At 39.6% G+C, this 13688-nt stretch overlaps 1 protein-coding gene across 3 annotated transcripts in view; it reads left to right on the forward strand.

Annotated features, from left to right (window-relative positions):
* The window catches only part of UNC5D (unc-5 netrin receptor D), a gene marked incomplete at both ends in the record, with an annotated part of 594860 nt that overhangs the window by 13594 nt on the left and 567578 nt on the right, over positions 1-13688 (forward strand). The window lies entirely within an intron of this gene.

Raw genomic sequence — 13688 nt, forward strand, 5'->3', positions numbered from 1 at the left:
TTGATATTTCCAGGCCTAGAGATTTCTGCTTATTTAGTGGGTATAATATGATTATCTCCACATGGACTTAATTTCCATATCCCTGATTACTAATGAAATTAAACATTGTTTCATTTATTTCTTTGCCATTTATATTTCTTCTACAAAACACCTACTCAAGTCTTCTCATTTTTTCTATTTGTTAATAGAAAATAATAATTTAATTATTAAATTAATAATTTATTGAATTATAGGGAGCTTTAAATACACACATGTGTATGTGTATATATGTGTATATATATATATTTTTAGTAAGCTTTAATGTGTTAATGTGTGATTGGAATTTCTTCCCCCAGTTATTTTTTTAACTTAATGGTATTTTCTGATGACTTGAATTTTTAATGTTAAGTTCTCATGAACTCAAGTTTTAATTTCGATGTAATCAATGTTATCAATGGTTTTATGCTCTTTTGTGTCATGCTTAGGAAATCTTGCCTGAATCTCATGAACTATATTCTCCTGTATTTCTTATAAAATTTTCTAGTTTTGGTCTTTCGTATTTATGCCTTTAATCGACCTAGGATAGATTTTTTTTTTCCGTGTGGAGTTTGAGTTAGGGATTTAATTTCATTCTTTCATGTGAATAACCAGTTGTCACAGAACCATTGAGGGGTCTCCCTCCTTTTTCTAATGATCTGCAGTGCCACCTTTGTAACGTGCGAAGGTTTCATAGATGCACGGGGATTTTTTAGTCTGGTGTTAAGTGTTCTTCCAGTAGTTCCAGCAAACCTTTCTGGTTTTATTTTTTACTGCTTTTTCATGTAGCCTCTACTCATCTGGACTCCATGCTGTGCCTCAAAATTGTCCCATGATTTCCTTTGTCTTGTGCATCTTGTGCATTTCTTATACCTCTCATATCCTGCCTTATGCTATTGTTTCAGGTATATTTATTTCTCTTTTGCTTCACGTTGTATATCGGTTTCTGAAAGCAGGCTTTATGTTTTGTTCATCTTTGATACTTTTGAGCAGAAACTGGTGCCTTTTACTGAATAGCTATATGATAAATCATTGACCTAAATTGGGGTTTGGAATTGAAAGGATCTTAGAAATTATCAGCCAGTCTCACTGGATTTGCCCACCTATGATCATTGGGATTTGCAAAGTTTAAATGCAACGCCCAAGGTCATATACCCTGGTGGGTCCCTGACTTTTTTTCTTGAGCTTATTCCAGAACATCTTTCACTTCAGTTCTTTGCCCATAGAACTGATAATATCAGATGCTGTCCAGAAGTAGGAACTAACATGAAGATACTGGAAAACAGGTGAAGACACCCACGTGGCAGGTCCATGACCCCTTGGCTGGTTGAGTCAGACAGTGATGTTCGGACATGCACGGACCCGATGTTCACATCACATGGAAATATCGAGCATCACCCGGAAATATCGAGCATCACCCAAGCAGCTCTGCTGACTCACATCCCTGGGCCTTTGTTCACCCTTTGTGTTCAACAGAACCGTTCTTACGGACCACTGTCCATGAGTCTCTGTACTCCTAGAGGTAAATCTCTTCTTGTTGAATGCTGTTTCCATACTTTGACATCACTTCTGTTCCTGCACCAGTCAGACCATATTTTAATTCTTTTTTTATGTCTTTCACTCTTGATTTTTATCACCTGAGGTCAAAGACAATTTTCTATTCTACACTGTCTCCTCAGCACCTAGCACAGGGTTATATCTGCTCTAAGTTAGGTTTTTAAGATGTTCTATATGTGAAAATCAAACAAGCAAAAAACCAAAGCCTTCAAGTGAGCTTACAAATAAGTCCTGTCATTCCACCATTTAGTTGTGTAATCTGGATGAAAGCATTGTGCTTCCCCCGCCTAATAAAATATAAAAACTATAGGAAGGATAACCCACTTCCACAGTATTAGCTGTTATCACAAATAGCTATCACAAATTAGCTAAAGAACTTGATACACATCTTCAAAGATTCCTTGTCAGGGAGATATTGCTGGGGAAAAAAAGCATGCTAGGTTTGTGATTGAATGAGGTTGTACAGTTGGGAATTTGTATAATCAGAAGAGAACTTCAGGGCCCTAGGTATTTGGACTGGGGGTCCAAAACAGGGATAATTATAGGAAAAAAAAATGAAGAGAAGAGGGCACCAACTACAGATAGCCCTTTGGCCCAATGACTGGTCCTGGCAAGTGCATCTTGGGATGATCACACTTTTGGAGTGAGCGTTCCAAAGGAGGAATAGCATGGGGGACTCTCAATGTTTATTTCACCTGACTGTTTACTGCTGGGAGCTTCTGGGCAGGAGAACGTCCAGAAGCTAAGTCAGGGGGCCAGCAGGGCTGACAGCAGAACTTCTTGGAGCGGATGCTTTCTTCTCCACTCTTTTACTCACATGTGGGCTGCATGGTTAGATGAACACAACTAGCGAGCCCAGGGGAGCTTTATTTGCATCTACTCCAAACAGCTTTTCTGGGTGGAAGTTTTTTTTCTGACATAAAAATATTATATGCTCATTGTAAGAAGTTTGAAAATACAGGAAGGTCTTTTTTGTTGCTGAGGCAAGGAATAGCGTATTCAGGAAGCCGGCAGACTGAGAAGATGGCGGACTAGTGTCCCTAAAAGACCGTCTTCTGGGAAAGTTTTAAAGAGAACGGAAATCCCCAACAGATCATCCAGAAAGGTGCTTCCACCTCAGGGGAGTTCTCACGGTGCCTCTCGTTGTCAGCAGGTGTCTGCTGTCCCTCCTATCCTTCATCTTTTGGAAAGAGGAACAACCAGTTACCCAAGTACTAAACCAGATATTTTAATTCTGCTCTTCCTGTCTTTTCGGAATGTTCACTTCTTGGTAGCAGACTCTGAGTACCTCTGTGACATATCTTCAGTGCTTTGGAAAATGTGAAATTATCACATATTTGTTATTTTTCAACCACTGACCGAAGCTAGTGGACACACACCCTTTGTTGTGCCCAAGATCATGGGCAGCAGGCTCTTCAGAAGAGTTACATAGCAGAGCTTTGTGTTAACCGAGCCAACTGAATAAGATGCACAATTATTTTTTATCCCTCAGTATGAGAAGGGCACTGATTGAAGCGCTACTTTGACATTCAGAACAGAGTTTTAAAATTTCTTGTTTTTGTTTTTTTTTTGTTTTTAACTCTCCCAAGATAGCTTTGAAGGATGGTTTTCCTATTCTCTGTATGTTACCACATACTGGTTTTATCTCCGCGTCAGAATGAATCAAACCTTGGCCAATATGTGTTCTTCTGACTATTGTAGACTTGAATAAATAGGGATACGATTTTTAGAATATTTATTGTTCTTATGTGTATGGAGGTTGTCTCAGTTGTGCTAACGCCTTGTCTCTAGGGAGCCAAGGGCAACAATAGCATTACATATACTCAAATTATATTCTGCATTTTTTTTTTCTTGGAGTTGGATAGAAACAAACAATTGTATGGAATTTTCCTAGGCAAAATTAATTAAGATTAGAGTAATTAGTCATTGCCAGGTCCCCTTCCACCTTCTTCTTACTCTAATTTGTTAATAAAATGCATCTGATATAATTAAGATGTAGAAAATTAAAATCAGAAGACCGTGTTTTATGGTACGCCATGACTTCACATGTTCTCAGTTCATCCATCCCTCCATCCCTACCCTATCTCCTAGTCAAAGTACTTACCTCCAAAGTGAAAATGTCTACAGTTCCTAACTTTCAAAAGTGTTTCCCCCTAGATGTGTGTATATGTAATGGTATCAGAGTTCTGTAGCTGGTAGTTGTTTTTGTAGTGAGTTGAATGTCTGTTTGTGTTTCCTCATAAAATACCTTGATGACAGGGGCTGCTAGTTTTCTGAATCTTTGAATACTTGTTGTTTGGCCCGTTTTAGTAATTCAGAGAATACATGAATAGATGAATGGATGAATCGTTACCAACTACAATGGGTATTTGTGTGTTGGATGAGCTCTGGCTTGATAATTATATGTGATAATGGTAATGTTTGCTGCGTGCCATCCATCATGCTAGAGGCTTAACATACATGTGCTTTAATTTCTACAACAGTCCTCTAAAGTAGGTGTTATTACCTGCTTTAGAAATAAGGAAATTAAAAGTCAAATATACGTATCCAAGTCCATACTTCCAGTAAGTGGGAGAGTAGCGATTTGGGCCCAGGTCAGTTTTCATTCTAGCGTGTAGATTCTTTCCTACTATCATGTCAGTGTACCTTCTAACTTTTAAGATGTGGTGTGTGTGTGTGTGTGTGTGTGTGTGTACACACACACACACACACACACACACACACTGGAATATTACTCAGCCATAAAAAAGGATGAAACATGCCATTTGCAGCAACATGGATGGACCTAGAAATGATTATACTAAGTGAAGTAAGTCAAAAAAAGATAAATATCATATGATATCACTTACGTGGAATCTAAAAAGTAATACAAATCAATCTATATACAAAACAAACAGAGTCACAGACATGCAAAACAAATTTATGATTACCAATGGAGAGAGGGAGGGAGGGATAAATTAGGAGTATGAGATTAACAGATACAAACTACTATACATAAAATAGATAAGCAACAGGGACATACTATAGAGCACAGAAAACTATATTCAGTATTTTGTAATAACCTATAATGGAAAATAATCTAAAAAAATATATGTCTCCGAATCACTTTGCTGTACACCTGAAACTTTAACACAATATTGGAAATCAACTATACTTCAATAAACAAGTATTACATGAGTAGTACAAGAAATACTATTTGTATCCCCCAAAGTAGATTTTTGTCATTATAATGCATTAAAATAAATTTTAAATTAAAAAAATGATGCCCTCCAACTTGATAACAAAGAAGATGTACATGAATATCCAGGATTCTTTGGATATAATACTTCTTTTAGAGCCAGCTACGGTTGGTTTTCCAAAGTAATTTTCCCGAATCACTGTGCTGTACACCTGAAACTAACACGATATTGTAAAGCAACTATACTTCCATAAACAACAGCAACAAAGCAGCTTTCCAGGCCACTTCTTCGTCACCACATATGACAGGGGTTTCCTAAGCAAATGTGTGTTGAAATCCATCTTCTTGGTTCTGTCTTTGGCTGCTGTCTCTGGTATCAGCAGTTTATAGATTACGCTTTTTCCTAACATATAAATGTCCTTGAATATCAGTCTCGCTTTCACCTTTGATAGTTTAAACGGTGAGCCTGGAAATGACAGCATCTGGCTCTCTGGGGCCTGGCTGGATGACAGACCTACTCTGCTGGTCTTATACTGGTTGGGACTGGACCCTAGCTCATATGGTCCTTGCTGTCCTCAGGGCCTGTCTGTTGCTTCCTGTACATCGAAAGGAAAATTGCAGCAGTAAGACTCCTGCCGTGGATATGGTATTATGTATGACTGACCTTGCTTTGGGCAAAGAGTGTGCATGCGTTGATGTACAAATTAATAATAGTTGGCAATATTAATTATAGGCCAAATGATCACCTCAGGTAAAATTAGTAACCTGCGTTTCTAACGGGGCTTTCATTGCTGAGATTCACTAATAGAATTAACCCCATTGGTGTGTACTTGGGCAGGGGAACTAACATGTGTTTAGCACAGCCATGCATCGTGCTAGCCATATTATAGGACCTTTTAAATTTAGTCCTCAAGGGGAACAAGTTGAGGTTATAGAGAAGGAAATAAAGTTGGAAGGCATTAACTAGCTTTTCTTGGGTCATTACAGATTCTAAGTGATGCATCTGAATATTTAAAAAAACTTCTTCCAAAAAACATTTATTGAGTATATTTAAGGTGTACACATATTATTTTTGAAAGGGACAATGAAGAATATACTGGTAAAGCACAGTCTCTAGAATCAGACTGTCTTGAGTTAGAATTCAGTTTTTAGCACTAATCAGCTGTGTGACCATAAGAAAATTGCTTAACCTTTCTGTGTGCCGTCTTTTCATCTGTAAAATGGGGATCAGTAATAGTACCTATTATCTAGGGGTATTGTGAGTAAATAGGGGTAAATCCATATATGCAAAGTACTTATTATAATTCTGATATGTAATATTTTATCTATATTTATTACTACTACTTCCGTGTTGAGTCACTGTGCAAGAAACTGGGATCTAGAAATAAAAGCTCTTGTGATTGCCAGCAGGGACCTTACAGTCGAGTGAGGGAGATGCCGGAATAAACTCTACAAGGCATTGTGGGAAATGCAGGGAGTGAAACATCACAGGCGGCTCTGGCAGCACAGCCAAGAGCCCCCAAATCTTGGAAGAGGAAGTTTACCCAGAGGAAGCGATAACCAGGCTAGCTGAGTGATGAATTTTGAGTAGGAAGGTTTGGGAGACAGAGGGCATTCAATCAAGGCAGCACAAATCAGGGCAAGACCCCTTCCACTAAGAAATGCCCTTCCCCGTGGCTGGCTAGGCATCTAACAGAAGATAAAACCTTGTATTCCATGGAGAAAGGAAACTTACAAATGTCCGTGGAAGAGGGTTCTCTTGGCTTGTTCTGAGGTGTTAAGTTCTGAAATCCAGTCCTTTCTATAAAGTAGTTTCTAATAGTAGGGTGGGGAGGGCAGAGAGAAGAGGCAGCCATGCATTAAAGGCAAGACTTCTGAAAGGAAGGAGGAGGCTCACACCAAGGATAAGTCAGTCATAAGGGAAGGGAGAGCTGGTGTTTGGTGGCGGCTGGCGGGTGGGCAGGATGGGAGGGGTCGGGAGTGGACCTTGGTTTATTGTCCAGGGTGGAAATTAACGCAGGCTAGATGTTCATCATCCTCATAGTTTGGAAAAGAACTGGTTCCTTTGGAAACAGATACCATGAAGATTTGAGCGGCAGCCGATGCCTCGTGTTTTGTTTTCCAGCCACGGACTCCAGGGTGCTATATATGTAACTCCAGATGCTGTAACTACTCCCCAGCACATGGGTTGTTCATTTTTACCTTTTCCAAGTGAACACTTTAGGCAGACTGATTTACTTTTTTTCCTCCTCTCTGAAATAGAGAAGTGCTCTTTAGTACTTTTACCCTTTGAAAATACAAAATCACTCAAGGGCTTTCATATTTCCAAAGGGCAGAAACAACTTCAGCGAGAGAGAAGAGTGCAAAAAGCCGACTGATTCTTTTTTTTTTTTTTTTTAAGTGCTATAATGAAAACATGTATAAGACATATCCTCCGGGTCTGTATGTACGGACACTGGTTTAAAAGGTGGCCAAGGTAGGGAGGGGAGAAGGCAGAGAAGGATGCATATTTGGAAAGTGATACGGCTTTCTCTGTTGCTGGGATTTTATTCTTTTCCTTTTTAACTTACTGGAGAAGAAACAATCCTTATCATTTTCCCCCAAGTGCATGCTAAGATATGCCTCAATATTTTAATTGAGAAAACGATGGCTTCCTTCTTTGACATTGATTTGCCAAATCTCTGACCCCTGAGGATGAACTCATAACCAACAAGAACTTGGCTGTGTTATTCCTGAGTGAGTTTTGCCTTCGGAGTGACAGGTATAGTTATGTCACCTCGAAGATGCAGAGAGAACAGTTAACCTGTCAGGTAAGAAACAAACAACCAAGCTACCAGCCAGGCCCATTGTCTTAGCCCTGCACCACACCTGCACACAGCAGACACCTCTGGAGAGGTCCAGCATTCAAAAGGGCCATATTTTATCCAATGAGGTGGTTACTATGAGGGGCCATAGAAATGATCTACTAACTCAGGCTTCATTGGCAGTCCTGGGTGATGGCATTCTGTGCTAGATGGGCCTCTCTGCCTCCCCAAAGCACAGGTAAAGTGTTATCGGCAGGCAGGATTTTACTTATTTATGTTTATCATTAAATATAAACATGAACAATGGCATATGGCGTTCGTGGCAGTTGTGATTCTCAAATGCCATTTGCCAGAGATGGTGTCTTCTGTTGGAGACCCCGAGGGTTACAGCATTAACCAGCAGGCTGAGGAATTGCCCCAGACTCTTGTTCTAAGAAGACACCCAGGACACTGCTGGCTGTTTCCAGGATGAGTTGGGTTGGGGGTTTGCTGGACTTTAAAGCCAATAAAGAAGATACTTTGCCATTTCAGTGACTCAGGAGTATCGTGATGATACTCTTTTTCTTTTTTTAAGTCAGCCTGCACTGCTGTAGTCCGGAGACAGGGAGACTCTTCTGAGTGGTAGAGTCCCACTCTTCCTTGACTTTACTGCAGGGGAGCGATTAATTGTGGAACTATGTGAGAGTTCATGAAGCTGCCTCAGATAGACTTGCCCATGAAAGTGCCATTAAAATTCATGCACAGTAGCAACTGTGAAGGAATACCTAAGACTCATAAATAAAGCAAACCTACCTTAATTTACGGCCAGGACCTTCTCTACCCGTTGAGCTCTTCAGAACTCTGCACAATTGATGTTTCTTTCCTCCAGTTATTTCAATAAAAAATGAACTCTATTTTATGCCACACAAGAATACTAATAGACCAGTGTTTTGCTGCTTATAAAGGCAAACTGTCACCTGTTAAAATATGTAACTGTCACAGAAAGATAAAAAAGGATCATTTAATAATGATGAACAATGTGCGTGTGGCATAAATAGAATCCGAAAGGTAAACAGCAGTTTATTATGCTAGAGCCAGCCGGAGCTGTTCCTCAGTGGAGGACCCGCCACTCATCCTCACGCACTTCCTTTTAAGGGAGATACAACCTGGCTTAACAATGATGCGTGCGTGCGTGCGCGTGTGTGTGTGCATGCGTGCGTGTGCGTGTGTGTGTGTGTAATGGAGGCTCATTACTGGTTCAGAATCTGGATTGTTGCTCTCACCATGGAGGGAAAAATGGTTTTCAGACATTTTCTTAACTGATGAGGAAAATCTTAAGTGTTCTGTTGTTTTCTAGAGGCTGATAATAGGGAATATTTAGAAGTTTCATTTAGAAGTTCCTGTGCTGGTAGGTTTGGAAAGGAGGTTGTTTTTAATTAAGCTATTCAGCTGCTTTTATTTCACTGTTTGAAGCCAAATATATCCCTAGCAAGAGTATATCTGATGTGACTAAAGCCAGTGCTAGCAAAAGTAAAGGTGGGTTTATTGTAGCTGCCTGGGTTTCTTTTTTTTTTTTTTTAACATCTTTATTGGGGTATAATTGCTTTACAATGGTGTGTTAGTTTCTGCTTTATAACAAAGTGAATCAGTTATACATATACATATGTTCCCATATCTCTTCCCTCTTGCATCTCCCTCCCTCCCACCCTCCCCATCCCACTCCTCCAGGCGGTCACAAAGCACTGAGCTGATATCCCTGTGCTGCGCGGCTGCTTCCCACTAGCTATCTACCTTACGTTTGGTAGTGTATATATGTCCATGCCTCTCTCTCGCTTTGTCACAGCTCACCCTTCCCCCTCCCCATATCCTCAAGTCTGTTCTCTAGTAGGTCTGTGTCTTTATTCCTGTCTTACCCCTAGGTTCTTCATGACATTTTTCTTAAATTCCATATATATGTGTTAGCATATGGTATTTGCCTTTCTCTTTCTGACTTACTTCACTCTGTATGACAGACTCTAGGTCTATCCACCTCATTACAAATAGCTCAATTTCGCTGCCTGGGTTTCTTGATCTCTTTTTATTGACCTGTACGAATAATCCCTCCAAGGTACAGCATTGAAAACTCCAGAATTCTTTCATGATGTAAGGGGATGTTACAGCCAGTGGACGGTATTAAAGTTGCATTCCTGGACACCAAATTTTAAGGGGCATCAAAAGCGTTCTTTGGTTTTGATGCAACAAACAAGAGATTATAATGTAACTTTTTAAAATTAATAAATTCTTCAGTTGTAGTCTATTGATCTTCAAGGAACCAAAAACCAGAACGGTAACCACAATAAGAGCTTCTTCTCTTCTGGAGTCATTTCTCCTTCCTGTTTCGAGGTAGCATGTATTTACATTGACTCTTGTCTCGGTAATGACAATTACAGTCAGCTGAATAAATATTGAATGTTTTAAAGATTGTGTAAGTATTTGCCCAACAGACAGCCCTACCTTCTTAAATATTTGGCCTTTTATATTAGGTTCAATTTGAAATGATTTAAAAGCTTACTCAACTATTGAACAGAGCCATACCAGCTTAAAAAAAGAAAGCCTTTCCAAGCACAGTTAAATGCAAAACATTGTATTCAGCAGGAAACAGATTTTCACCCAAATCAGAGCAGCTAAGACTGTGGTGAAAGAATTAAGAAGGGCTTCATTGGAAAGCCAGTGTGAGCTAGTTTCTGGGATTGGGAATGACGGTTGCTTTGCATCCCAGCCTCGCACCCAAATGTCCCCCTCACACTGAGGTTTCTTCTTCTAGAAATTTCACTTCTCAGCACGATGTTTAAAATAACTCTTGTTCGCCAAAGTGATTTGTAGACTTAGCAGAACAATCATTTCATAAATTGAAGATGGAATCCTGAATATTAGATACTGGAGTAAGATTTGGCTACCCTCCCATGTCCCATAGTCTAATGAATCTTCAGTACCAGGAATCTGTTTCTAAAACCCTCATTTTTATTATTCCCCCTAAATCGACAGCAGTTCTGTTGCCTTTATGATAAAGTACAAACTCCTTGATGTGGCAGTGTGGCCTCAATCTACTCTTCCAGCTTCATTGCTCACCACTGCCCACAGGGTACTTTGCATTCCAGCCACAAAAACATATCATGAACTTTTCACAGCTCTGCACCTTTGCATATGATTTTTTCCAGGACACGTTTGCCTGACCTCTCTATCAGCTTGATGAACTCCTACTTAGTCTTTAAGCCCATTTCGAAGGTGAGCACAACTGGCAATTCTAATAATTCTACTGGGTGGAATGCCTCATTCCTCTCTGAAGCCAGTCCTTAAAATAGGCATTGATGGTATTCAATGGCACTGAATAGATTGCCTCTTTCTGTAAGTTTTTTCTAAACTTCAAGGGATTGAGTTTTATTCATCTGTGTGTGGCCCGTCATAGCTACTTAATAAATTGTTATTTTTCTTTGTGTTGAATAATGGACTCTTTCATTCAGCCTAGTGGTGATGAAACTCCGTGTCTGTGGCTTTGTATCTGAACATTACGCCTTTAGGCTTTAAAAGAGCATTTGAGTATTAAGCCTTGATCACGGGACAGTAACTTTAAGAATACGAACAGAACAAGTGAAGTGACGTTAGGAGTGAGAATTAGGTGGTTTATTTTTTTCAGTTCTTCACATTCTTCTGGACGATCGTCCTTTGTCCACTTGCCTTGTGTCTGTCAGCAGATTTCCTAGCCTGTAATTCTCATTTGATAAATGAGAGTAAATAATATTATCCTTTCCTACTGTACCGGATGCAAATTCCAATGATAGAAAATTGACAGAAATTTAACTGAATGATGTTCACGTGTGGGGTTTTTTGGCAGTATTCATTTTAATACATTTCCCAGAAAAAAGCCACGTTTTAATTTTTGAGACTAAGCTTACCTGGGTCATCCTCTGTTTGGTCCAGGAACAAACATAATCAAACTAGGTTATGTGATCTCTAAGATCTGGTGGCATTTTGGAGAGTGAAAGCATGGGCTCATTTATATCCAGCCACAGAATTATACAGACCGGATTTACAGCACACGCTGTAGCTTATCAATTCATTGATCTATTTGCTCAGCACTGCAGATGTTGTAAGTGCAAATAAATAGAGTGATAAAGTTCCTCCACATGCCTTTGAAGTGGGTTTTGCAATGTGATCTCTCGGGCTGCAGGAGCAAAATAGCTTTTTCTGTGAACTGTTCCGAGTATACAGAATGACATAGAGAATACTAATCCATATATGTCTGTTCCAAGCTTCATCAAATATCTACCTTTGCATCTAGAAATTAATTTTAAAAATTAAGTTTTTTTTAAATTTATAAAGCATAAATTGACCCTTTTGCCCACTCAGCCTATAAGCAGGACCATCCTGGGGTCAGGAGATAGCCTGGGAGAAGTGGGGCGACAAGGTCCAAAGGGCTTGCCCTGGATGGCTAAGTGATGTTCCGGTCTTAACTGATGTGCACAAAATGGGAAGACGGTTTGTAAATGTTCCTGTGTACAAATAGTACATTGGAAACAGTCCTAATAAGGCAACCACAGAGGAAACTCGGAGAAAATGGCAGAGATGTGCTTCTCCAGGTCTGAGTGCATACCTCCCCGTCATCCATATTGGGAGGAAAGACAATAACAGTCGTGTCAGGTTTGACAAAAAGTCGGCCAATCATTTTAAAGTGACCTTATTTTGACTCCAGTTCATAATAAATTCCACCCCTAGTTTGTAGTAAGACTACTACCTCATCATAGTATGAAGCTGTTACCTAATCGTATCACCCAATCTATGTATGGAGCCATAATGACTAGCAAGACATGTTACGTTACGTCTTTTCTTTCTTTTTCTTTTCTTTTTTGAAAAGATGGTGTATCTTTTAGAGCAGGAGTGGCATGCATTTTCTGAATAAGGGCCAGATAGTAAAAAAAATTTTAGGCTTTGCCATAGACTTTAGGCCACAGAAGGCTGGATTTGAGCTGCAGTGTAGTTTGCTGACCCTTGTGTTAAAGATACATATAGAAATGCTTCTGGAAATGATATGATGTCTGGGATTAGCATTTATTTATTTATTTATTTATAAACATCTTTATTGGGGTATAATTGCTTTACAATGGTGTGTTAGTTTCTGCTTTATAACAAAGTGAATCAGTTATACATATACATATGTTCCCATATGTCTTCCCTCTTGCGTCTCCCTCCCTCCCACCCTCCCTATCCCACCCCTCCAGGTGGTCACAAAGCACCGAGCCGATCTCCCTGTGCCATGCGGCTGCTTGGGATTAGCATTTAAGTACCCTGGAAGTGTGGGGAAAATGTACAGAGGTATGGATGAGGAAAGATGGGCCACGTGTTGATAATTGTGGGAGCTGGGTGATGGACGTATGAGGAGGGTTAACTATATATTTCTGACTGTATGTGTTTAAATTTTCCATAATAAAGTAAACCCCCAGAACATTATGATAGACCTCTCTTTTTTTCTTCTTGGAATGTTTAAAATCAGGCTTCAGTGTAGTAGCTTATAAAATGTCACTGTTTTTGATGATAAATGCTTAGAAGCTTATTTGAGGGTTTTTGAGACAAAAGATAGTTTGCTATATACCACGGGAAGAAAAGTTTATTTCTCTTTTCCTTGGTAAAAATGGCCAAAATTATGTGCCCGAAACATTATGGCATTCAGTTGAAATGCATTCCTTTGTTTGCAAGTGCTTTTGTAAAACAGATAGTAAATACTGATGAAGACTTGAAGGAACAAGTATTAGAAGAAACTAGACCACATGGGAAGTTGGCCAAAGTGTTAGATAAAAGTACAGAAGTTTCAACATCTCAGAGCTAACGTTTGTTAGACTGTATTCCAGTAGCGAAATATATAGAGATCTATGCCAATTACTATTGTTGTATAATGAACCTCCCCAAATTTAGTGGCATAAGACAACCACCATTTTATTATGCTCTTGGATTCTGTGGGTCAAGAATTCAGTAGACGTAATGGGGGTGGCTTGTCCTCTGCTCCATGATGACTGGGGCTTCATCAGGGAAGGCTTGAATGCCTGGAAGTGAGGAGAATGGATGGGGCTGGAATCATCCGGAGGTTTCTTCACTCACGTGCAGCACCTACACATAGCCTCTGA

This window comes from Grampus griseus (assembly GCF_964374135.1).
Source record: "Grampus griseus genome assembly, chromosome: 21".
In the NCBI taxonomy this organism is placed as follows: domain Eukaryota; kingdom Metazoa; phylum Chordata; class Mammalia; order Artiodactyla; family Delphinidae; genus Grampus; species Grampus griseus.